General features: G+C 47.5%; 1 protein-coding gene across 1 annotated transcript in view; it reads left to right on the top strand.

Moving 5' to 3' along the window:
* The window catches only part of TLL2 (tolloid like 2), a 1,863,287-nt gene that overhangs the window by 1,075,870 nt on the left and 763,169 nt on the right, over positions 1-24,248 (top strand). The gene's annotated exons all lie outside the window — the stretch shown is intronic.

The following is a 24,248-nucleotide window of genomic DNA, read 5'->3' as shown; positions in this document are numbered from 1 at the left end:
AATGCATCTCTCTCCTGCGGAGAGGAAAAACGACGCACGCCGACCCAACCGGAGAAGGAGAAACGACGCACGGTCTTTCAAGTGGGTGAGAAATTGATGCATCGCTAACCTTTTTCGACACACACTCGCCCGTGCGTGTTATTTTGACGCTACCCAGGTACTTTTCAACTCTAACAGTGTTTTTACTGTTTACTGAAGGACTATTTTGCTTTTAAAATTAATACCTTGACTTGTGTATGTTGGATTTTTTTGTCGTTTTGTCTTGTTTTGTTTAGATAAATATTTTCTATTTTTTCTAAACCTGTAATGTAATTTTGTCTTGTTTTCACTGAGTTACTCTGTGTGTTGGTACAAATATTTTACACCTAGACTCTGAAATTAAGCTTGCCTGCTCGTGCAAAGCTACCAAGGGGGTGAGCGGGAGTTAGCTGAGGGTGATTCACCTTTACACTGACTAGAGTGAGGGTCCTTGCTTGGACAGGGGGTAACCTCACTGCCAACAAAAGACCCCATTTATAACAAGTGTAATGGCATTTCACAATCTTATTTTAATTACAATATGTAACTCTCCCTGTTGCATTATATTAGATGTATCCAGGTGCACTAGATGGCTCAATAATAAGTCATAACTTGTTAGAAGACTTACTTCATTTACCTTATCATGTTGTGCTTTGACACCAGGTTTCAGGGAATGTGTTTTGGTACTCTAATTTTCTTGTTTGAATACTAAATGTACCAGAAGTGTATCACTGAGGACTTTCCACTATATTTGACTTCTGAAAGATGGAATCTTAATAAACCTTATGTTACAGTGATTTCTGCAGATTTTCCTGAATTTAGTCGAATGACAATGAGAGGCTGTCATAGTTTTTTGGAACAGGATTGACCGCTAGCACGATTCTCTGCATTTATTTTACATTAACATGATTGTCTGATTTTATTTTATTTAAGGTAAAATGACTAGTTTATTCACAGTGAAGTACAGATTTACTTTTTCTCTTCTCTTTCTCTGACACTACTGACGTCTCCCAAATAGGATCTTTTAGGGTAGCGATTACCTCTGAAGAATGAACCCGGATCAACTGTAAAGTTTGATATTCATCAGAAACAAGATGACACAACACCAGAGGGGGTTGCATTTGCATTTCAGAACTCCTTCAGGAAACACTTTTTACCTATGCTACTAGAGGGGTCATGAATAAAATACTACATTTTACCCACTCTGTATACATTTTTACTTCTTTGATGTTCATTGAAACAAATACCCACACTATTTGGGAGGTTTAGTGGATAAAAATATTGCCCTTCACAACCACATCTCCACTCCTTTTATGTGACTACCTAAACTTAAGTTAACCTGTAACCAAATGGAGCCCTCTACATATTAACAGCATGATTGTAAAGAAGAGAAACAAGATGACGGTGCATGCCACTTGTTTTGGGTGAGGGCTGCCGTCCTTTTAAAGGAAGAGCCAACAATGGGATGATAGTATAAAATCTTAAGACTACTGGTCTGATATTACTTGCATCTCTATTCAGCGAAACTCAATATTAATCTTCCGTCTTAGGTACCTTGTTGCGTTTTTTGTTTCTAACCGAATATATGGAAGGGCGTACAAGGGCTACCTTTTCATAAAAATGACATCTCAACCCCTAATAGAGAGTACCTCTCTGTAGCTGGTTATGGCAGGTTTCAGATCCAAAGGTTGTTCAGTCTCACAGGTATTTTAAGCTAATGGAAATAATGTGAATCTGCATTTCCCAACTATTGAACTTTTCAATGAGATAGATGAAGGGGTTCTCTTGGTGCTTACCCAATATAGTGTTGTAGCATATTCCTTCTCAGGATTATTCTTCGGAAGAGGTCAATAGATCTTGTACCCCAGCATAAGAGTGTAGAGACGAGACCATCAAAACTTCACAATAGTCTATTAAAATAATAGTATAACTCATTTAGCCACACAAAGAATACTCCAAGCTGAAATAAAGTCCAAGGGTGTTTATTACAGATTAAGGCTTGGAGTAACATAGATAGTTCTTAAAACAAGACTGTAAAGGTACAAAATCATGATAGGCTGTCCAGACTTCCTAAAGAAATTCAAACGCACTAACCTCAGAAAAACCAGACATTTAATGACCGCTACACATAATATCAATAAGAAGGTTTGAAAAGGATGAAAAAAAAAGCTGTCTAATTCTGTTAATCGTTTAGAAATATTCTGTCAATTCAGTAACCTGTGCAAGTGGTAACCCTAGGAATTGGTAAGACAATATTACAATGTGCTGGGAGAAGAACATGAGGACAAAAAGAATCTGAAAAAATTAAAACTGGGGAAACAAGTGACTAAGGTTTGCAAAAAGAAAGTAAAAAGGGATGGCATCAGCATTTCAGAAGCTCAATCAAGGGCCTTCTCTGGGTCAGGGGAAAAATCTTAAAGTCTCAGCAAGGCATTTTACTGGGACAAGGGTAGAGAGGACTGTACTTCTCAGAGTCCAAGGGATTTAGCAAGCAGTGAAGAGTGGGAAAATGTATTCTGCAAGTCCAACTGGGAAACGGTATGTTAAAGTTCATAGGGCAAGATGATTCATCCATCCCTCACTCCAAACGACGCAAAAGGTGTAATTTTCCAATGGAATGTAGTCATGCAACATGAGTGAGAGTTCCCAGGTTCATCATGAGAATAGGCTTCCATCTTACCTCATCCATGCGAGATGACACATTTGTATACATAATTCATTTCACAGTTCCTGAATTTACTGTACTCAAGATTGATTTCCCAAGCTTTGAATAAAACAATATAGTATCTATTTCCAAGCTAGCTTTCTCATGAGAACAATGTCCGAAAGAAAAGTACGCCTTAGCATGAATGACTAAACATTTTCTGTTCAGTCAGGAAACAGGGCCTTGCAGGCCTCACTTCGGCTAAGCAAAGTGATTTGAAACAGCACATTCATTTATGCATTTAATACACATTTAACATTCCAAACTATGAATTCAGTATTAATAAGCTCAGTCATTGTTCATGTTATAATAAATTGAAAACTAATTGACTGTTAACCCATTCATAAAACTATAATGCAGAACTACATTATCATGTTACTTTTAAAATACTTATTTCATGAAAACTAGTATAATTTTAGTGTAGGCTGTTAATTTACGTCATGACTGATGATATAAAAACAAATTAATTGATTAAATATGAAGTTTAAAAACTATACCATATCACTTTCTCTAATGACCTATAGTGAATCCATATTAAAATGGCTTTTCAGTGCACCACTTTACAAAACTACTAGTACTTTGATTAATGCATATAGATGATCACTGTGTCATTAGGGACAGTACTAAAATCTCTGTTACATCATTAGCAATCATAAAAGAGAATTCAGTAGCCAGGATGAGCACTTCCTATATGTATCAAGGCATTTGCAGTCTCTTACAATATGGGGGTGATTTATACGTTGATGGTATGAATGCTCCACTGCAACTGCAACCTTGTATAAATATCGGCAACCTGAAGTCTGCTCACCCAATTTAAAAGCAAGTGGACCTTCCATTTGGCCACGGTGGAGCTTAGTCTGACTCCACCATGGCCATATGTCCCCAACGGCCCTGGGGAGCAATGGCCTTCAGAGAAAAGGCTGCATGTTTGCCCGTCCAATTTAGATGGGCAAACATGTAGTAATTTTTTTTTACTGTTTCTTACAGTCAAGTTCACAGTAAAATAGAAGTAATGCTTCCCGTGGGAGAAAACCTCCATGGTGAGGGGAGCACTGTGTGATCCCCATGGTGGACCTGCAGGCCTTCCACCTAGTTTTCGATTACCCCCTTGTTTTCATGAAAAGCCTGGATTAGGAGTAATTGCTGTTATTAAGTGAGTGTTTTGCAAGTTGTATATAATAGAGCTATTTTACCAGACCTCAGAGTTGTAGAGTATAGGACAGTCAGGAAAAAGTATTAACTCTTCTCCTTCTGGAATCACCAACGTTCTTTCTGGATCTTTTTAACATGAAGACTCATACCTGGGCTAATATTATGTAAAATAGCTCACGGTGTCTGTCTGTGTTAGATGCAACCAAAATTAAGTGCACTTAGCGCAGCCCGGGGCAGTGTGAGACATTGTATTCCAAAAGTACTGCGCCCAAGGCAATAAAGCATTGAAATTCTCACACACCCTTAGGGCATTTTTACAAAAAGTGACCTAGGCAGCAGACTTTTATATCTGTTTTGTGCATCCCAGTACATTTTAGTATTACGGAAGAGGCCACTGATGCTTTAGCAGCACCTTTGGTAAAATGAATTGTGCAGGCACACATTTTGAGACTGTGGAATTCCAACAGATATTTCCATCATTTGTTGGACACCTGTTCCAATCATTTTTTGATGGTTTGTGCTTCCTTACAGCATCCTTGCTGTGTGTCAGGTTGCTATGGAGATTCACTTCACTCACCGTATACAGCAAGCCATATTCTTGTGTATGCTATTTCTACACATTGGCTGTTGCACTAAAAACGTGCCCAAAGGAAGCCTACCTGTGTCTGCCAATCCATAGATTAAGCACAGAGAGAGAGATGTTGCTGGTGTGACCTCCTATTCATTTCCTGTAGGATATGACATTCTGTTAGCACTCAGCTCCATACCGACGTGCTTAGTGATTTTCCCCATCTCTACAAAGCTCCCCTTTTCTAGTAAATATTAGTTAACCACCTCTGTCTTTTAGTACCTCCTTGCTGCAAGCAGATTCCCCCCTCCCAGTCCTGCACCATCCCAACCATCAAACTCTTCATTGTGTGCTCATTAACATTCTGCTGATCTGTGACTTCATAACTGATTGTAACATAGACTTTCACTTTGAGCCACAGACTTGGCTAAACGTCTACACAAGTCATCACATTTCCTAAGCTGAATCACCAAATGGCCACATTTCCACATTTATTAAGCAGACAGATCTAACCACCCATGGCGAAGGTCTCACGTTATTCACCAAAAACTCAAAGGCTACTCCAGAAGGCCGAGTTTCTTCCCCCAACATTTTAGATTAGTTTTTATGTTACTTCCACAGTCCTTCTACTTTACTGTCCTCCTGGCCTATGTAGGCCTTTCTTAAACTCATTTCTAGAGGTATCACTGCTTTCTCACTTAAGTCAGCCATATTGTGTATTTCGTGGCAATCATAACACTCCAATAGAGATGCGAAATTATAAAGATGCCCAAAAGATAGTTGAATCCTGCAAATCAATATATATTCAATTACACCGATTAGGCAGGTCAAATGCTTTAACTTATTTTTGCTCAGCTAGAGTCAGCTAAATTTCTCTTCTCATTAGAATTGACGTGGTCTGACTGCAGAGCAATATTTTAACGATTTCCTCCCCACACATCACTTGACTTCCTACTACTTCTGAGATGCAAGTGCTTCACAAATGCCCTTGGTGCAAATTCCCTCTGCTGTCATACCTGCGCTTCTTGATAATTCTCTTGCACCACAAGCTTCCCCATCACTTCCCTGACAGAGCTCAGCAAGAGTATCAACGTTTTTAATAAGTGGTGCTACTATCCCACCTACACCTATCATCTCTCACAGAGCCTTCCTTCCACCCTAAGGTTCACATCTGAAGTGCTGCTGCTGCCAAAAACAGCATATAGGATGTGAAAGCACTGATGTTCCAACCATTCTAGTCAGGAAAAGGTGAGTTTCAAAAACAAATTTATCAAGTGTAAAAATAAAAGTTCTATGTAGAACCCAAGACACTTACTACTGTGCATGCATTGAAATGACATCCAATCCTACAAAGGAGTTTGTCACTATTTAAATTCCTTAGCAAATTACCTGCAATTTCTTTTTCCATCCAGATTTCCTAAGCTTTCTGCTCTGTCATGTTTCTTCCATTTCAAAATTAAAAATATCCTCAGTTCTCCCCCTTCACCCCTCTCTCAAGCTCACTTTTAGGATCTCTTATCTCCTAATTGTGCATTCTCTTTGACATCATTCAGCACGATCTTTGAATTTTCTGTATCCACTAAACTCTATTCAGTCTCTTCTGAATCTCTCTTTGACCCCTGTCCATTAAGATTGCCGAACAGCTAACATCATCCATTGGTTAAAAATTATAAAAAATGTATGCTAGTCATTCTTAACTACTAGCCATTCTTAACTACTAACATGTTACCAGATGAATGGGGAAAAATCTCCTAAAAACGCAAATTATCTTTCTGTCCCATTCAGTTGCATGCTCTCTCCTTCCTTTTGTTGGTTGACTCACAGGTAAGGCTGACTTGCAATAGTTAGATCTCTCTGCAGCTTTTGATGGGGTCTCCCATACTGTCCCTCTTGAGAGCCTTAACAATACAGGAGTGAAAGTTCTAGTTCTACAGTTGCTATCTATATTTACCACTGATCTGTCTCAGGCTGTGAATCTGCTGCTGTGTAGCTCCTCCTTAGAATTCCAAAATGGGAGTTTCTCTGGCCTCAGTCTCACCCTCTTTAATATTTGTGTAGCTCATTTAACCAGGTTCAGCCACTGATTTTAACTACAATGTTATTCCAGCGCAGACTAAATACAGCTAATTCTGTATTGGCAGGGTGATCTATTCTTCGTGCTATTCAGAAATGGTATGCAGGTGGTTGAGCCCGGGATGAGCACAAACTCCCTCCAGTCAAACACAGATAAAATCAAAGTGCTCAACTTTGTGAGTTCACCCAACTGGTCCTTTAGTTGGTGGCCTGGCAATTTGAAACCTCCTCCTAGCCTTTCCACTGTTGTCCGCAACGTCAGTGTTCTTTTTTGAGACACAGCTCTATTTTACTGTACACATAAGCAAACTTTCGTCTTTTTGACTTCTTTATAATGAAGATTATTTAAAATACTGTCAAGGCACTAATCAGAACTCTTCCGGACTAATGCAGAGTACTCCCTCACCAGGTTGCAGCATCCCTAAAAATGCATCAAATCTCCCATTGAGACCATGCTGCAAACCTACGGTGGCTACCCATTCATAAAAGGTACATCATTAAAGCCTTGTGACTTAGCTGAAAGACTCTATACTTGCATCCTTCAAACTTTAATTTCAGTACTTCACTGCAGTAGCACTCGCTACTCCATTTCCACAAGTCTCAAGTTCAACCCTGGATTCAACAAAGCGAAGATAAGAGGCAGAGCTTTTTCTGCAACTACCACTAAAATGTGAAATGTACCCCCTCTTCACATGTGTTCAGCTTCCCCCCTTCTAGACTTTAGAAAGCTTAAAATCCTTCTCCTTTTGGCCTAACTGTTCAGTCCCTCTGCTCATTGGCAGGACCCTCTTTTCCTGGGTATTTGTGTTCTTTACAAATATCTATTCATTAGTATCTTAGTAATCACATGCTACAGTTAATTACAGTATTCAGTCTTTGGTTATATTTGAGGGCGGGACAGTGTTTCACATCCATACTTAGTCAAAAATAGTTTGTCGGAGCGACCTCTGACCTGTTTTTGGTCTAGAGCTCGCCCCCCACGTCCGCAGCACCACCTTGCTGTCTCGTGCCACTGACCCCCGCCCACGCTGCTGCTAGCGTGTTCGAGGCCCTCCTCCACCCGCAGGCATCCTCCTGCGCCTCATTCCTGGTGTCTAGTGGGCTCTGGTAAGCTTCGCTAGACCCGTGTGCAATCTGCCGCTTTTGCCGTATCTGTAAGTGTTTTTACTTTTCAGCGCCTTGCCTCCTTGCGCTCTTGCTCCCATTTGTGCCCCTTCTGATTGCTGTTTTCCGCTTGTACTTTGTGCCATTTTACCGTATTTGTGACTGTTTTTGACTTGTGCTTATTGTTCACTTTTGTGCCATTTTTACCTGGTTTTTCGCCCCTTAGGCGCTCCCCCTTGCCGCTTCCCCTGCCGCTGCCTCCCTGCGGCCCGCCACCCTGGCGCCCCCATTCGCCGCTCCCTCCCGCCTCCCAGCTGCTCCTCCCTCCCCCCTCCCTTCTTAATGGCTGGCACTGCGCTTCCGCGCCGCTGGCGCGCCAGAGGCAAGCCCATCTGCGCCTGCCCGCGCCTGGACCGCGCCCAGCGCCACCCCCCCTGGTCCGCACGCCCCCCGCACCACCAGCCTTCGCTACTCGGCCAGCCCTTTACCCTGGCTCCTCCACAACCTGCTTCCAGGCCACTCCGAAGCACACCAAAGGACCCTTCTCCTGCCGCACCTGCAACAGAAAAAGGAAGCCTGCAACAACCAACACCAACAACCTCCACTGCATCCTCCTCAACACACGCTCCGCACGAAAGCACGCCATCGAGCTCTGGGACCTGCTCGACACCACCGCCCCAGATGTAGCCTTCCTGACCGAAACCTGGTGGAACGACTCCTCAGCCCCAGACATCGCCATCGCCATCCCTGACGGCTACAAGATCACCAGAAGAGATCGCACCAACGGAATTGGTGGAGGAATAGCCATCGTCCACAAATCCACCCTCAAGATCCACACCCACACGGATGACACCCTCAAGACGGCTGAACACCTTCACTTCCAGATCCACACGGACCACAACGCTACCCTCAGAGGAACTCTCATATACCGACCTCCAGGACCAAGAGCCCCCTTCAGTGACACCATTTCCGACCTTGCAAGCACCCACGCCCTCCCCTCAACGGACTACATCCTCATTGGAGACCTCAACTTCCACCTGGAGAACAACAACGACGCCAACACCGCATCACTGGCCACCAACCTGTCCAACCTCGGACTCAGACAACTGGTCAACACACCCACCCACATCGCCGGCCACACTCTAGACCCACTCTTCACTGCAAGCAACCACATCTCCTTCAGCCACACCACCGAACTCCACTGGACCGACCACCACTGCGTCCACTTCACATTCAAGAAACACACCGAGCACCACCGCACCCCACTACCGCCGCACCGCCGCTGGGGCAAAGTCACCGAGGACCAACTAACCAGCACCCTCGCCAAGAACCCGCCTACCGACCCGGACTCCGCCGCCATCAACCTCCAACAGTGGATCCTCAACTGCGCCAACACCCTTGCACCACTCAAGAGGCCCACCGTCAACCAAGAAAAGAAAAAAGCAGCCTGGTTCACAGACGAACTCATCACCTCCAAACGCACCTGCCAGAAACTTAAGAAAAAATGGCTTCTCGAGCGCACACCCTCGACAGCCTGGCAACTCACAAGGAAGCCACCCGCAAGCACCACCAACTTATCTGACTCGCCAAACGCTCCCACTTCACAGAACGCCTAAACAACAACGCACACGACAGCAAGGAGCTCTTCTGCATCGTGAAGGAGCTCTCCAACCCCAGCGCCAACGTCAACGACGTCCCACCATCCCAGAAACTCTGCGACGCACTCTCCACCTTCTTTTACCAGAAAATCGCCGCCATCCACGACAGCCTCAACACCACACCTCCGCCAGACCCCACCCCCGACAACTCCTCCTACGCCGACCGCCTCACCACCTGGACCCACGTAGATGACGCCGAAACTCGAAAGACCATGAACTCCATCCACTCAGGATCCCCCTCAGACCCCTGCCCACACCACGTCTACAACAAAGCCGACTCCACCATCGCCCCCCAACTTCGAAAGATCATCAACCTATCCTTCGATACTGCGACTTTTCCGGACAGCTGGAAGCACGCCGACATCCAAGCCCTCCTCAAGAAACCCAAGGCTGACCTCAACGACCTCAAAAACTTCCGCCCGATCTCCCTCCTCCCCTTCCCAGCGAAGGTCATCGAGAAGATCGTCAAAGCCCAGCTCACCCACTACCTCGAGGACAACTCCATCCTAGACCCCTCCCAATCTGACACAATCACAGCACCGAGACTGCGCTCCTCACCGCCACAGATGACATCAGACAGCAAATGGACAATGGCGAAACTTCAGCCCTCATCCTCCTGGACCTCTCCGCTGACTTCGATACGGTCTGCCACCGCACCCTACTAACACGTCTCCACGAAGCCGGAATACAAGACAAAGTCCTCAACTGGATCTCCTCATTCCTCTCCGGCAGAACCCAGAGAGTCCGACTCTTGCCCTTCCACTCCGAAGCCACCAACCTCATCTGCGGCGTCCCCCAAGGCTCCTCGCTAAGCCCGACGCTGTTCAACGTCTACATGGCACCCCTCGCACAACTGGCCCATCAGCACAACCTCAGCATTCTCTCCTACGCCGACGACACCCAGCTCATCCTCTCCCTCACCAATGACCCACACACCGCCAAAGCCAACCTCCATGAGGGATTAAAATCCATTGCTGAGTGGATGAGAAACAGCCACCTGAAATTAAACTCCGACAAGACGGAAGTCCTCATCCTCGGACGCACCCCCTCGGCCTGGGACGACTTCTGGTGGCCCACTGCGCTGGGACCCCCCCCTACTCCAGCCAACCACGCACGCAACCTCGGCTTCATCCTCGACTCCGCCCTCATCATGTCCAAACAGGTCAACGCAGACTCCTCCTCCTGCTTCAGCACCCTCCGCATGCTCCGCAGAATCTACAAGTGGATCCCGACGGAAACCAGAAAAACGGTGACCCAGGCCCTCGTCAGTAGCAGACTTGACTACGGCAACGCACTCTACACAGGCATCTCAGCAAAAGACATCCAACGACTCTAACGCATCCAGAACGCCTCCGCCCGCTTGATCCTCGACGTAACCCGCCGATGCCACATCTCCCACCACCTGAAGGACCTCCACTGGCTCCCCGTGGACAAGAGGATCACCTTTAAACTCCTCACCCACGCACACAAAGCACTACACAACGCCGGACCCGCCTACCTGAACAACAAACTCAACTTCTACGTCCCCTCCCATCAACTCCGCTCTGCCAACCTCTCCCTCGCCATCGTTCCCCGATTCCAACGCAAGACCTCCGGCGGCAGATCCTTCTCCTACCTCGCCACTAAGACCTGGAACTCCCTCCCGACGCCCCTGCGCCAGACCCAGGACCTCCTCACCTTCAGGAGACTCCTCAAGACCTGGCTCTTCGACCAATAGCAGCTACCCTCCCCCCCTCCCCCTCAGCGCCTTGAAACCCTAACGGGTACGTAGCGCGCTTTATAAATTTAATGATTGATTGATTGATTTATTGGTCTGAGATACCGCAGAAAGTAAGTGCCCCTACAATCAACAACACTGACTCCTTGTTCTTTTGTTAGTGTTAGCCAAGTATTACTCCTAGGGTTTGTCAGGAGAACAGTGGCCAAAGTAGTTATTGGAGCAGGAGTCTACTTGCCTGCTCCTCCTTTACAGCTGCTAACTGCTTCCAGTGGAGAAATAGCTGATTACAAAGATTGTGACAGAGGGGAAGAGTATATAGCGCTTTGGGCACTCAGATTCTTGTGACTTTTGTCAGAGTCGAAGTGGGACTCCTTGGTCTCTGAGTATTAGTGGGGCCTAACACGATTATCGTCTCTAGTGAGAGGGAAATGGGACTGAGCAACCTGCCTATTAAACACTAAAGCCCCGACCTCAGGAGTCTTCTCATAAAAGAAAGTATTTGACTAGACAATTGTTTATTGCAGCAGCTATTTTCTTTTCTTTGAGTTGTGAACCTGTGTTCACTGCCTGTATCTATCTGCCCCACCTCCCCACTGAGAAGCCTTGGGCTACTCGACCCACGCTACCACTGACAGTTAAGTGCTGAAGGGGCACTTGGCCCAGTTGCTCGAAACCCATAGTAGGTTGTGCTGTGGAACATAAGGAGTAAAAGGCCTTAACCCCCAAGGTTGGGCCCAGAAGCTCATATTTGACCTTTGGCCCTCTGAACAGGGATCTGACAGAGATATACATAAGAGACATATACCTTTGATATACTTACATGTCATAACTCTTATAGCACATGGTAGAGGGAATATGTGTGCAGCAATTGTCAAGCGCCAGAGCCACAAGTGACCCATCATTTAAAGAGGTTTGATGCAATTTGGTGAGTAATTTATCTGCTCCAACGAAGAGGCACACTGGAGATCTCATTAAGTGGCAGGGAGTTTGTGTGAAAGGGAGGCCTCCTCAAGTGGGAGTGCAACAGGATATCATAGTACTTACCATCTGGGAAAGAAAAGGGAACTCTGCAGTGTAGCATGACTGGGAGAAGATCTGAAGTTACAGTCACTGTCATTAGTTACCTTACCATCTGTTTTTGGTTGAGGACCCTGTTCTCTGGAGAAGCAGGACCCATCTTCTTTATAGAAGTAGCACCTCGTGGGCGTGGCTAAGGCGGTAAGATGGCGGCCGCACTTTCATAGTGCTCTGGACCACTCCGTTATCTGCCTCCTGTAAAGAACATTATCCGTTCCCATCGGCATCGTCGTTGGTCCCCCGAGGCTCTGCTGCCCCACCAGGGAACAAATAGAGAGCTTCCCGACCCACCTGGCCCGAACACAAGTGGGTCACCGCCGCAGGCACCGGTGACTAAGATGGCGGTCAGAGGATGAGGCCAGGGCGCGGACTGCCGGGGCGCAGCGGTAGCTCGGACGCACCCGTGCGCCCTGCCGCGGCACTTCGGTGCAACGAAGCGGCGCGCCTCACTGTCAGAGGCGTGCCGTGACTGAAATCAGCCGGAGGAAAGCCGAGACCTGCGGCCTCATCGCACTTCACCCCCCTCCCACCCCCCCCCCCCCTCTCCCCGAGCAGAGAAAACAGGGGAGAGAGGAGGAGGGACCTCGCCGGTCCGTGGCACGGACGCGGGCTGAACAGCAGTCTGGAGCTGCCCGAGCCCTGGTTCCGGGCTATAAATAAGCATCTCCCCGCAGGGTGTGGGGGCGCCCGAGGCACTGCTGGGACTTGTGCGCGCCCATTAGCCTACTGAGACACAGAAGGAGTTGTGCCGCCGCTGGAGACTGAATCAATGGGCAACACTGAACAGAGGTGAGCCGTGGGCTGGGGCGGCCACCCAGGAGTTGAGGCACAGAATCAGCGCCGCTGGATGGGAGGCGAGCATCCTTGTGATCTTCTCCTCTCCCCACCTCTCATCGGGGTGGGAGCCCAGCCTTGGAGGACGGTGAGCTGATGAACTGCAGGGACTGGCCTTCTTCTACCCCCCTCCTCCCCCCCTGCCCGAGTGTGTGACTGGGACCTGAGGTCACCCGGGGGAGTGATTTGGAGCACCAGCGGAGACAGGGGCGATTCCTGGAGTTAGCCAACCTCTGGAGGGGGGACAAACTGCCTGTTGGGGGGCTGCGTTTTTTCTGAGCCCTCAAAGCTGTTTGATTGACCTGCGGTGTATGGAACGGCGCGGCGGAACTGGAACTGGACCCCAAAGGATTCACTCCTGGCCCTGAACTAATGTGCGACGGCCTCACTGGGCTGCGCTACTAACCCGGCCGCTGAAGCTCTTGTGGGGCTGGAACTGTGGCCAGACGCCATGGGCAAGGATAAGTCAGCGCGGCAAACGACGGCACAAACACGCATAGACCAGTTCACCATGGGTGCAACTGGGTCCCGGACAGAAGACCAGGCCCCAAGTGGAGGTGGCGAACCACAGACGACATCCAGTGATCTAACGACGATCCTTCAGGCGATCCAGGCTTCCCAGGCGGCCGTTGAATCCAAGATAGGAGAAGTTAGGGTGGACGTGGCCCTGGTCCGGCAAGATCTCTGCAACGCCACAGCCTGAATTACAGAAGCCGAATTCAGAATTTCCACAGTGGAAGACGATGTGACCGCTCTCAAGGCCCAAGTCTCAGTGCTGACTACTCGCACGTCGGAGCTGCATCGGAGAGACGAAGACGCTGAGAATAGGTCTAGACGTAACAACCTTCATATGGTGGGCCTCCCTGAAGCCACCACAGAGTCATCCCTGGCCACATATTTGGAGGACTGGTTCCGCTCCTGGATGCCGGCGGACCGCCTCACGCCATGGTATGCGATCGAGTGAGCCCACAGTTCCCTGCAGTCAAGACCCCCCGTCTGGCTCCCCGCCCAGGCCAGTAATAATTTGTCTCTTTAATTTTAAAGACAGAGATGCAGTGCTGCAAGAAGCGCGCTCCAGAGGGGACCTTCTCTGTAATGGAGCGAAGGTCCTCCTTTTCCCTGACTACACGTGTGAAGTACAACAACAGCGTTGCTCATTCACCGAGGTGAAACAGAAGCTGAGAACAATGGACATTCTGTACCGCCTCCTGTTTCCGGCAAGACTCCGTGTGGTCCACAATAATAAGACCTACTTCTTTGAACAACCGGCCACGGCATGGACCTGGCTGAGAGGGGAGGTCCCGCTGGGCACACACAGGCATGGGACAAGACCACTGCCCAAGGCACTGCCAAATCACCAGAGGGGGCAACAACCCGACTGACGCCAGCGTACGCGCTCACTGCGGCGCAGGGTGCGACACGGATCCCGCTCAGAATCCCCTTTGGAGACCCACCAGGTGGAGCCGTGGAGCCCACCACCACTGGAGAACTCTGAAGACACTCGGGGGAGCCAAGACCCGCAGAATGTGACACAGTCCCAGCTTGGGCCCCTGGAAGACACAGACCTATCCTGCAGCCCGGTACTGTGATCCCACAAATGAGAAACATTTCTGGAAAAGAAACAGACTGTCGGGAGGATGAACACTATGCCAACTCCAGCTACTTACCGTTTACTGTGTATCTATACTTGATCCGTCACCATGGAGGGGTCCACCACCACTACCACTGCCCTATCAGTTGACAGTCCACCTCACCAGTTCTAGAAGTGAGGTGCCATATATGGGCGACAGATGCTTCTGGGGGGAAGTATGGGGAGGGGTGGGAGTTGGGGGGCAAGGGAGTTCAGGCCCGGTTACAAAGGACAATGTTATGTTTTTTTTGCTAGTGCAAGTTTTATGCTTGTTAGTTAGTTAGTACACAGAGTAGGAGACGCAGGGACACAGTCGACACAATGGGAGCAAGCGGTCCGCGGATAAAGGGGCAGGAGACAGGTCTTTTGAAGTTTCCAGGCCTAATAATGAAGAGCCGTGGCATCCATTATGAGAATTTTCAAAATCACCCACCCCATGAATCAGACACAGGTGGAACGTTAACGGTCTCCTTGACAATATCAAACGTGCCGCAGTTTTTGCCTTCATACATAGATATCGACCAGAAGTACTCCTGCTGTAGGAGACACATCTCTTGGGAGACAACTGCCCCTTCTTGGCCTGCTGCGGTTTTGATAGGGTATATCACGTGGGGTTCATGCGCGGATCGCGGGGTAGCCATATTACTACACCGTACATTCCCCATGACAAACATCCAGATATGGAGGGACAGACAGGGACGCTTTGTGGCCATCACCGGCAAAGTTGAAGGGGCCACAATCAACATGGCCAGTGTTTATGCTCCTCCCTCCTTGATCAGTAAAACTCTCCAGGACCTCACCAAGCTACTTTCAGACTTATAACATGGGCTTACTATGCTGGGAGGCAACTTCAACGCAACCCCAGACCCAACCTGAGATGTAGCTGGTCCACTCTCCGCGTATAGACACACATCAGCAGTGAGAATCACTGGATGGCTCTCTGCGACGGGACTCTGTGATGCCTGGTGGATATGGCACCCTAGATGGCGACAATTCACTCACACCTCAGCGGCCCATGGCTCGCAATCCAGAATAGACCTGGTGCTACTCCCTAGTACGGACTGCACCACCCTCTCCCACATCGAAATACTAGCTAGAGGAAACTCTGACCACACCCGCTCCGGTTCATTATGTGCCCCGCTCGGTCTTGGTCCCGTCCTATGTGGCGGCTAAATGTGTGGTACCTCCATGATAAAAGCTACACTGAGCAGCTGCAACAGGCACAAAGAGAATACTTTCAATTGAATGAAGGATCAGTGACCTCCGCGGGCGTTCTATGGGCGGCAGGCAAGGCGGTGTTGCGAGGCACGGCTAAAAACCTGATACGGGACCAGGAACGTGCCAAAACCCAACATATTGCACAGTTAGAGCTCCGGGCGATATGTCTGGAAAGCGAGAGAGCAACAAACCCAAGCGAGGGGGTGACGCGACAACTCCTCCTAATCTGGGAAGAAATCCGAGATCAATCCCTGTAGGCTGCTAAACACCTGTGGAGGGCCAACACGGCAAAAATCTACGGGTGGGGGGACAAAACCGGGAAAATGCTGATGTTGATTATTGGACGAAGTTCCCCTCCCGCAGTTACCCGCGGTGGAGATGCAGATCTTAGAAGAACCTATTAGCGCAGAGGAAATTGGGGTAGCCATCTCTGCACTAGGTATGGGGAAGACACCAGGTCCCGACGGGTTCCCCTCGGAGTATTTCAAAGCATTTAGAGAAGACCTAACTCCACACTTGATGCGCCTCTTTGCAGAAGTGGAGAGGGACGGATCCTTCCCCCGAGAGTTAGACACCGCCACGATTGTAGTGCTCCCAAAAACCTAACCCCCCTCGTTACACTGTGCGGATTATTCTCCGATATCACTGATACCTAAGTTAAAATTTTCACCTCACCACTCGCCTCAAGAGGGTTCTGCCGCAATTAATCCACCCAGATCAATGTGGGTTTATGGCAACTCGCAGTACACTACACTGTATATGTCGACTACATGTGGCTCTGGCGGAGCAACGCCGATTGCCCCGAGACCTTGCCCTTTTATTTATTGACTTCGAAAAGGCTTTTGAGTCGGTTGACTGGGGGTTCCTCTTTTTGGTGCTCCGACACGTGGGCCTGGGACCGAGATTCCGCCGTCTGGTCCAGGCGTTATACACCAACCCTACGGCCTGCGTACAGGTCAACGGGGTCTTATCCTCTACTTTTGAGGTTCACAGGGGCACGCAGCAGGGATGACCCTTATCCCCCCTTCTATTCACCCTGGCCATTGAGCCTCTGGCTCAGATGATCAGGACAGACCCAGCATATCATGGTTGGAAATGGGGCCCCTCCCGAGAAGACAGGATAGCGCTATACGCTGATGACATCCTGTTATACATGGAAGGCCCGAGAAGTCTCTGCCTCTTACGGCACTATGCGCAAGCATCAGGACTCAGGATGAACTCTGCCAAATCAATTCTGATCCCACGGGCTGGTTCACTCGACTGCTTTGATTGGCAAGACACAATACCCCTACACAGGCTCAGCTTTAAATACCTGGGCATCTGGGTGTCCCTCCTACCTGAAATGACGTGGGCCAAAAACCTATCTCCGTTGCTAGCACGCGTCAAAACGGACCTGCAGAGATGGCAAACCCTGCCGCTAAATGTGATGGGCCGAGTGGCCCTATATAAGATGATGATCCTGCCAAGGCTCCTATACACATTTCAGAACTTTCCCCTCCCAATCTCGCACTCCTGGTTCAGAACTCTCGAAAGCGATACGGGAAGGTTCCTCTGGAGGGGTGCCAGGCACTGAGTAGCGACACAACACTGCCGAAGAGGGGTAAATGAAGGGGGCCTGGGTGCATCGGACCCCTATCTGTATTATTTAGCCACCCAATTGATTATGATCCACGATTGGTTCACCGGGGGATGGGATGACCCACCCACACTTGCAGCGCTGGAAGGATTCGCAGAATGGGACTTGCTAGGCATTTCCTTGGTGGGAGACGTGTGGCGAGGGGAGGCTATGAAATCATTTCAAGATCTGCAGGTAGACTTTCAGCTAACTCAGACACAATTCTTCAAATATCTCCAGCTGAGACATGCCCTAAGGATCCACTTGCCCACCTCAGGCCCCATGCCAGAATTTAATCCACTTGAGGCCAAACTGCTTATTTGGAGCCTGGAGGGGAAAGGTATCTCTCAAATCTATAAAATGCTAATTAACAACGCTCCTGGTGATTTAAGTTCAATTAGAACCAGATGGGAGTCAAGGGTTGGGGCCCTGGAGGAGGCAGAGTGGAGGGAGGCCTTGATGGCACCCAAGGTACTGGTGGTGTCGGCTAGGCTTCGCGTAGTGCAATTCTATTATTTATACGGAGCGTATCTGACACCATCCAGACTGCACAGGGCGGGACTCCGCCCTTCTGCCAGATGCCCACGATGCTCGAGTGAGCCTGCAAATGTTTTCCACATGGTCTGGACCTGCCAAGTGATACAGACGTATTGGGACAAAGTGATCCAGGAACAGGGAGGGGCCCTGGGACAAGAGGTGCAGAAATCCGCAAAGTTAGTCCTGCTGGGGGGTGATGGAGGAAATGGGAGGAACACGCGCAAAACGCTCCCTGGCTGCCACAGCCTTGCTGGTCGCCAAAAGACACATTGCTGCTGTCTGGAACTCCCCCAAAGGCCTGTCACTCCGAAAATGGAAAAGGGGTGTGGATTGGTGTGCAAACCAAGAAAAAATGGTATATGAATCGAGGGGTTGCCCATGGAAATTTGTGAAAATATGGGGACGATGGATGGACTTACTGTCATAGAACAAAGGGAGAGCCCGGAAATGAATGCTGTAACAAGACCCAAACTGTTGTCTGCTTTATGGTCCACAATGCTGTCAATTGTTAATAGTGATGATGGGTTGAAGATGGAACTCCATGTGTCACATGTGTCTTCTGCTCTGCACCTTTCCTTCCCTTTCCTCTTTCCCTTTAAAACAATAAAAATTGTTTATAAAAAAAAAAAGAAGTAGCACCTCTCTCCCTTCAGAGGGGTTGACCAATCTGCACCTACCTTAAATAGTTTCTCTAGGAACTAAGTCCCTGGTTAGTCCCTCCCTTGCAAAGTCAGGCAACTCAATACATCTAATACATCTAATGGAGTGCTGAATGGCACGTCCAATCTTTACCTATTCTCAGGACATCCTGGTTCTCCCACAGGATGCTCCTGGGACACCTGCTACAAAACAAGGTTAGTCTCCAAATGTAATTCCGTGAGATGACTGTGAAGGAGACTGTTGCACCAACATCAGAACCATTGCAATTTTGTTCCAACTGGTATTTGCACTCTTGCAACCAAAGAGCCTTACCCACTACTTAGATTCAAAGCCTCTGGCACCTCTGATGTACTTGACAGTGATTACTGCCTAGGATAACCATTATCAGATTGGTACCAGAGTCCCTGAGTATAGTCAAACATTGTCCATCCGCTTAAACTTCCTTCACACATTTGCAGTGTTCTGTGAAACCTGAAAGACAAATCCATGGTTTGCCTCCTCAGAGTCCAATGTAAATACATATTGTTTATATATGTTTGTATAGCAAAAACAAAGGCAAAAACCAGCAGGACATTGCACAAGGTGACAGGAATAATGTATTTAAAAAAAGGGTGGAGTGGAGATAGGTTCCAGCAAAGGACATGGACTGATTCTTCATCCTGGTGATGTGCTTCTTATAGAGATATCGTTTCAGCTCTTTTTAAAACTGGAGAAGGGTTGGATGGTAGTTATGGATACGGGAATGCCATTCTAGATCCTAAATGCATAAATGGAGAACACTGTGAGTTTGGCTTCCCATCTCCGGGTGTTCCAAAATCCTGGGGGAAGTGGTGAGGTTGTCAGCCAGAAAGGGAGGATACTAGTCGTGATGGTTTTATAGCTGATACAGCTGGGTTGGATAATGGTCTTGGTTAGCAAGAGGAGCCTATGGCATTCAATTAGAGTAGGACTGATGATATCCCATTTCTTCAGGCCTTGATGAAGTGTGCTGCACTTTTTAGATTGCCCCTACAGAAGGTCAGCTTGGGGTCTGTGGGACTCTGTAGCAGGACATAGCCACTGTGAAAATCGGAGAACCTGAATAGCAGTTCTGAAGTGACTTGCTGTGAGAATCCATCACAAGATTATATAATGTTCTGTGGCCCTGATTAGCACAGGTAAAGCTAGGGGTAGGTGAAGTTTTAAACATTGCTCTTGAACTTCTGTGCCATTTGCAAAATTTACAGCATATGCTCAATTAACCCAGCTTCATCTGCAGGAGTCGTTCTCACAAAATATGCATGAGAAAGTGTGAAAAGGCATTCACAGGGCTGACATGGGGTAATGAACGTGTCATTTTTGTATTGTGTACCTCAATCTAGAAGTGCCTCCCAAACAAACTCTTCCACTATGAAAAGAAAGATAAAGTTTTTGCTGCCTGTAGTCTGAGACTTATTTCATCACTTATTTCATCACCAACTCCTGTGGCAATGATTGTGAGAGAGATTGAAGAACAAAGGAGTAGCTCTTGTCTTCGGACTAGAGCAACAAACAGGGAAGAAAAACTCGTTCTAAGGGAGAAGTCCAGCCCTGTGTTGCCTTTTCCAAACAAAGAAGACAAGGGAGGAGCTTCCCCCTATAAAGTGGACTCAGCTTATTCACTCGCTAACCAGAATAGCCTGTCCACGGTCAAGATACCCAGATAAGGTTTGGTCCAATCAGTTAAGAGGGAGGAAAATTAGAGAATGTGCTATGCTTGTCCCATTCTTATATGAATAGTCCTGACTGAATAGCATGAGTGGAGCAGATGGACTGGAAAAACCTTCATTGATTTCCCCCTTTAGCTTTCTTTCCAGGCGTGTGGGACTATGGGGTGGGTAGTACTGGTGTAAAAGACTAAGGGCCTGATTTAAACAGCAGAGAATCCAGCCTCCATATTTACAGATATCTGCTGGCCCCGTGATCAACTCTGTCATGCGGTTCCTATCAATGTACTAAAGGTTTGGTGACTGGTACAATCAAGTTGATGGCCGCCTGTCAAACCTTTAACAAGTATTTGCTTCCTAAATCCTAAAGCGGTCTTTTGTTTAAAAAAAAGAAAAAATGAATGATCCCATGAAATGGAAATTTTCTCCCATGGTGGTGTGGTTGTTTTACAGTTTTCATTGTTTCATATCTAAGCACAGTGACAACTGACGACTCAACCACCTCTTTAGGCGGTTGAATATCCAAAATTCCCATGACCCATTCTCCATTGATGTGTCAGAGCACTGTTTAGGTGATGGTGCCAGAGTAGGCTCATTTGTTGAGATATTGAATGTCTGATCACCTGTAAATCAGGGTTTGGCGGAGAGGGTACTCTGCCCCAGTTGTGATGAATTACCCTCTCTCCCAGCTTCCAAATCAGGCCCTAAAGATTGGATGAGGGCAGAACAGGAGGGCTGAAAGGGCCTTCATCGGTTTCCTCCTTATCTTTCTCTGTGTGGCAGATAGGATGTTAAGACTGGTACCTTCTGGTTCCTGGGAATTATTAGAACTAGGCAATCATACAGCAATCTGGGCTTGTGTTCAAAGCTAATGGAAAAAACCCAGAAATACATGAATAAATCTCAAAAAGACAATTAAGTACCACTGAGCTTATTTCAGTCAGTAGTCCAGTCTTCAGTTTGACCCAATACAGAAACCACAGAAAGAGATACTGTCTAGGGGACTCATGCCCTCTCCTGACTGATCAAAACCAAGAACATGGTGCACCTCATGTCTGTAGTTAAGTAAATACTGAACAGTTTGAAAAGTAAACACTGAGTTTTTTGTTTTAGTGGGTAATACTGCGGCAGGGAAACAACAAGGCTTCTTATGGTTTGAGTCTCTACGGAAGGCTCTAAATTAATTTATAGACACTATGCTAAACCTACACACATGGCACACAGGCACTAGGACAGTTGAGAGAGCGTAATCTTGTGGTACAGGCTTTGAATTGTAATTCACACGTTGTGAGTTGAGTTGTAGGGCTAATCTTTGATAGTATGATATCCAAGCTGTCATCGCATATCTATATTTTCAGTATGTAAAGAAGGAAGATAGATGGTGACATATAACATATATATAGAATTATGGGTGAGTAACTATGAAGAATGGGGATGTTATTCCCTGAGGGTTTCTGAGTGACACTAAATAGACAACGAGAACAAAGCTCTAGTTCCTTATGATGTTACACAGTAGCCGAGAGCAAAGAGCCAGCACCATGCTGAAAGTGGCTGTTTGAGAGCTGCTTATCAGCATGGCTTCATCTCCTCTTGGGTGGCCTGGGGATAGCACAGCCCATGTTCTACCATCTCCCTTGGGTCTATGAAGACCTGAGACAGGGGGAAAAAAGGTGGTTAAAACCACCAACTATCATTCTGCTGCCATGCATGGAGACCCGTGCAAGACGGCAGAACAAAGTGGAGGGAATGCTTTCCCAGAGTGACATCACAACAATAGGTAACCACTTTGATTAACCACTGTTGTAACATAGCATTGACAAGCAGATCATGTACAGCATTTTTGTTATTCATCCTTTATTACGCATAGCAGCACACTATGGCAGTAGTATTTTTTATCACTGTAGTTGATAGCACAAATATGGTGTTAAACCTGTCAGCCTTAGGGTGGCCTTCTCCCAAACCTTTTTGAATTTACCCTCCACTTTTTGCTGATATTCGCTTTTGTTGGCTCTAGGGCTCTGTGCACTTTACCACTGCAACCAGTGTTTAAGTGCTTGCTCTCTCTCTCTCTCACTTAAACATGGTAGAATTGGCTTACACCCCATTGGCTTATTTAATTAGCTTTTAAGTCCCTGATAGAGTGGTATACCACATAGCCAGGATCTGTAAATTAAATGCTACTAGAGGGCCTTAGCACATATTGTGCCACTCACTTAAGTAGCCCCTTAAAACATGTCCCAGGCCTGCCATTGCAGTCTGAATGCAATTCAGCAGTATAACACCCTTGCCAAGCCTTAAACTCTCCTTTCATTGCATATAAGTTAATCCTAAGGTAGGCCTTTGGTAGTATGTAGGGTAAGGTGCATTGTAATTAAACGGTTGGACATTTACTTTTAAGTTCTTTATGCCCTGGTAGTAAAACACTCTAAATTTGTTTTTCACTAGTACAGACCTATCACTTTACTGTGCCTACCTCACTCCTGATCGTTTGCACTGGGCGGGCCTTCTCCTGAGTCCTGCCTATTCCAGATGTTCTTATAAGCCTGCCGACTTTTACCACATGGTCTGGTGCAGTCTGGTAGTTCAGACTTACTGGCCTCCCACTGTGGGAGAAATCTCTGATGTACTGGGGTGAGAGGTGCCCCTTCACCACTGGCATTGCTGCTAGGGATCCTGGAGGGTGGTGTGGCATTGCGGGCTGATCAGGCGTTCGTAGAAAATGCAACATCACAGCCCGCTGGAAGAGTCCTGTCCCTCCTACGTTCGCAGTGGAAGCGTGGGGTAGACTGGTGTGTACAACAACAAAAAACAGTGTTTGAGGCCTGGGTGTGCCCCTCTAACCACAAATGGATCTGGGGGAAATAGTGAGGACACATAGAATAGAACCTGTCTGCATAATGTTTTTTGTGAGATGCTTTTCTTGCTTAAGGTGCTTGCCTTGCTGTAATGTACATTACAACTTTGTGTCATCTCTATTTTATATATTCTCTGGGAGCATAAATGAGTGTGATTTTGCATCCAAACTTTGTTAATTCCTCCCAGACAGCCACAGAGTAGAAGGATTAGAAGTGCCTAGACGGACCATCAGTTAGCAGGATAGGGGGTGGAGGTAGGCACATTGCTACTTGCAGCTGAATAGACTGTGCTCTGCCTTCAAACATAGGACTTGTCACCCCTGCTTTGTTCACGCAGACAGCTCAGGAGCCAGGATAGAGGAAGCAGGAGACTTCAAGCACTCTAAAGGGAATTCTCTAGAAACGTCCATTTCAAAGAAGGCACCAGGTATAAAAATAGAGTCCTCAGACTCACTCTGTAGTTCACTATTTGGTCCTCTGAAAGGACTCACAGAGGGCCGTGTGCTGCTGTGGCCTGCTGTGTATTCCACAATACTGCTTTGCTGCACCTTGAAGTACTGTGTTGCTGCATGTGGAAGTACAGCTTTGCTGCCTGGAGCCTGCCTTGAACTCTCAGAGGCCCACCCTACTGCTTGAGCCCTGTTTCATCACTTGAAATTAGGACTACCACGTGACTCCTAGGGCTAGTTGGCTGACCTCCATTTCAGAATCTCAGGGGCAGAAAAGTCTCCAACCATCTTGAACTCTCACCTGGACCCAGCTTTAGTGAGTCCTGAATCACCAGGTTGCGGCCCTCCAGTACTGGACCCTTGGTTGTGATGTTAAAGGTCCCCAGATATGCTTTGCTATGCCGGTACATTCTTCTATGCAGCAACAAATCCTGTTCAGCATACCTTTGCCAAAGGGGTATTTGGCTTCCTGGAACTCTGATCAACTACAGCCTCCACACTCGCCCTGCTGCACATTTTCCACGTCCAAAAAAAGAGACCGAATGCAGAAATTATCACCCATCGGCTCCCTGGCAACAACACCTCTTCCTCAGACACCTTCTGCAGCCTTTCCCTGCAGAACTTGTCTCTTCTCAGAGACTCTTTCATCAGATTTTTATCCAAGTCTGAAGGTAACTGTTGACCGGGCCCA

The sequence above is a fragment of the Pleurodeles waltl genome, chromosome 6 (assembly GCF_031143425.1).
Source record: "Pleurodeles waltl isolate 20211129_DDA chromosome 6, aPleWal1.hap1.20221129, whole genome shotgun sequence".
NCBI lineage: Eukaryota > Metazoa > Chordata > Amphibia > Caudata > Salamandridae > Pleurodeles > Pleurodeles waltl.
The sequence above is the reverse complement of the archived record's forward strand: the minus strand, read 5'-3'. Positions and strand labels throughout refer to the sequence as shown.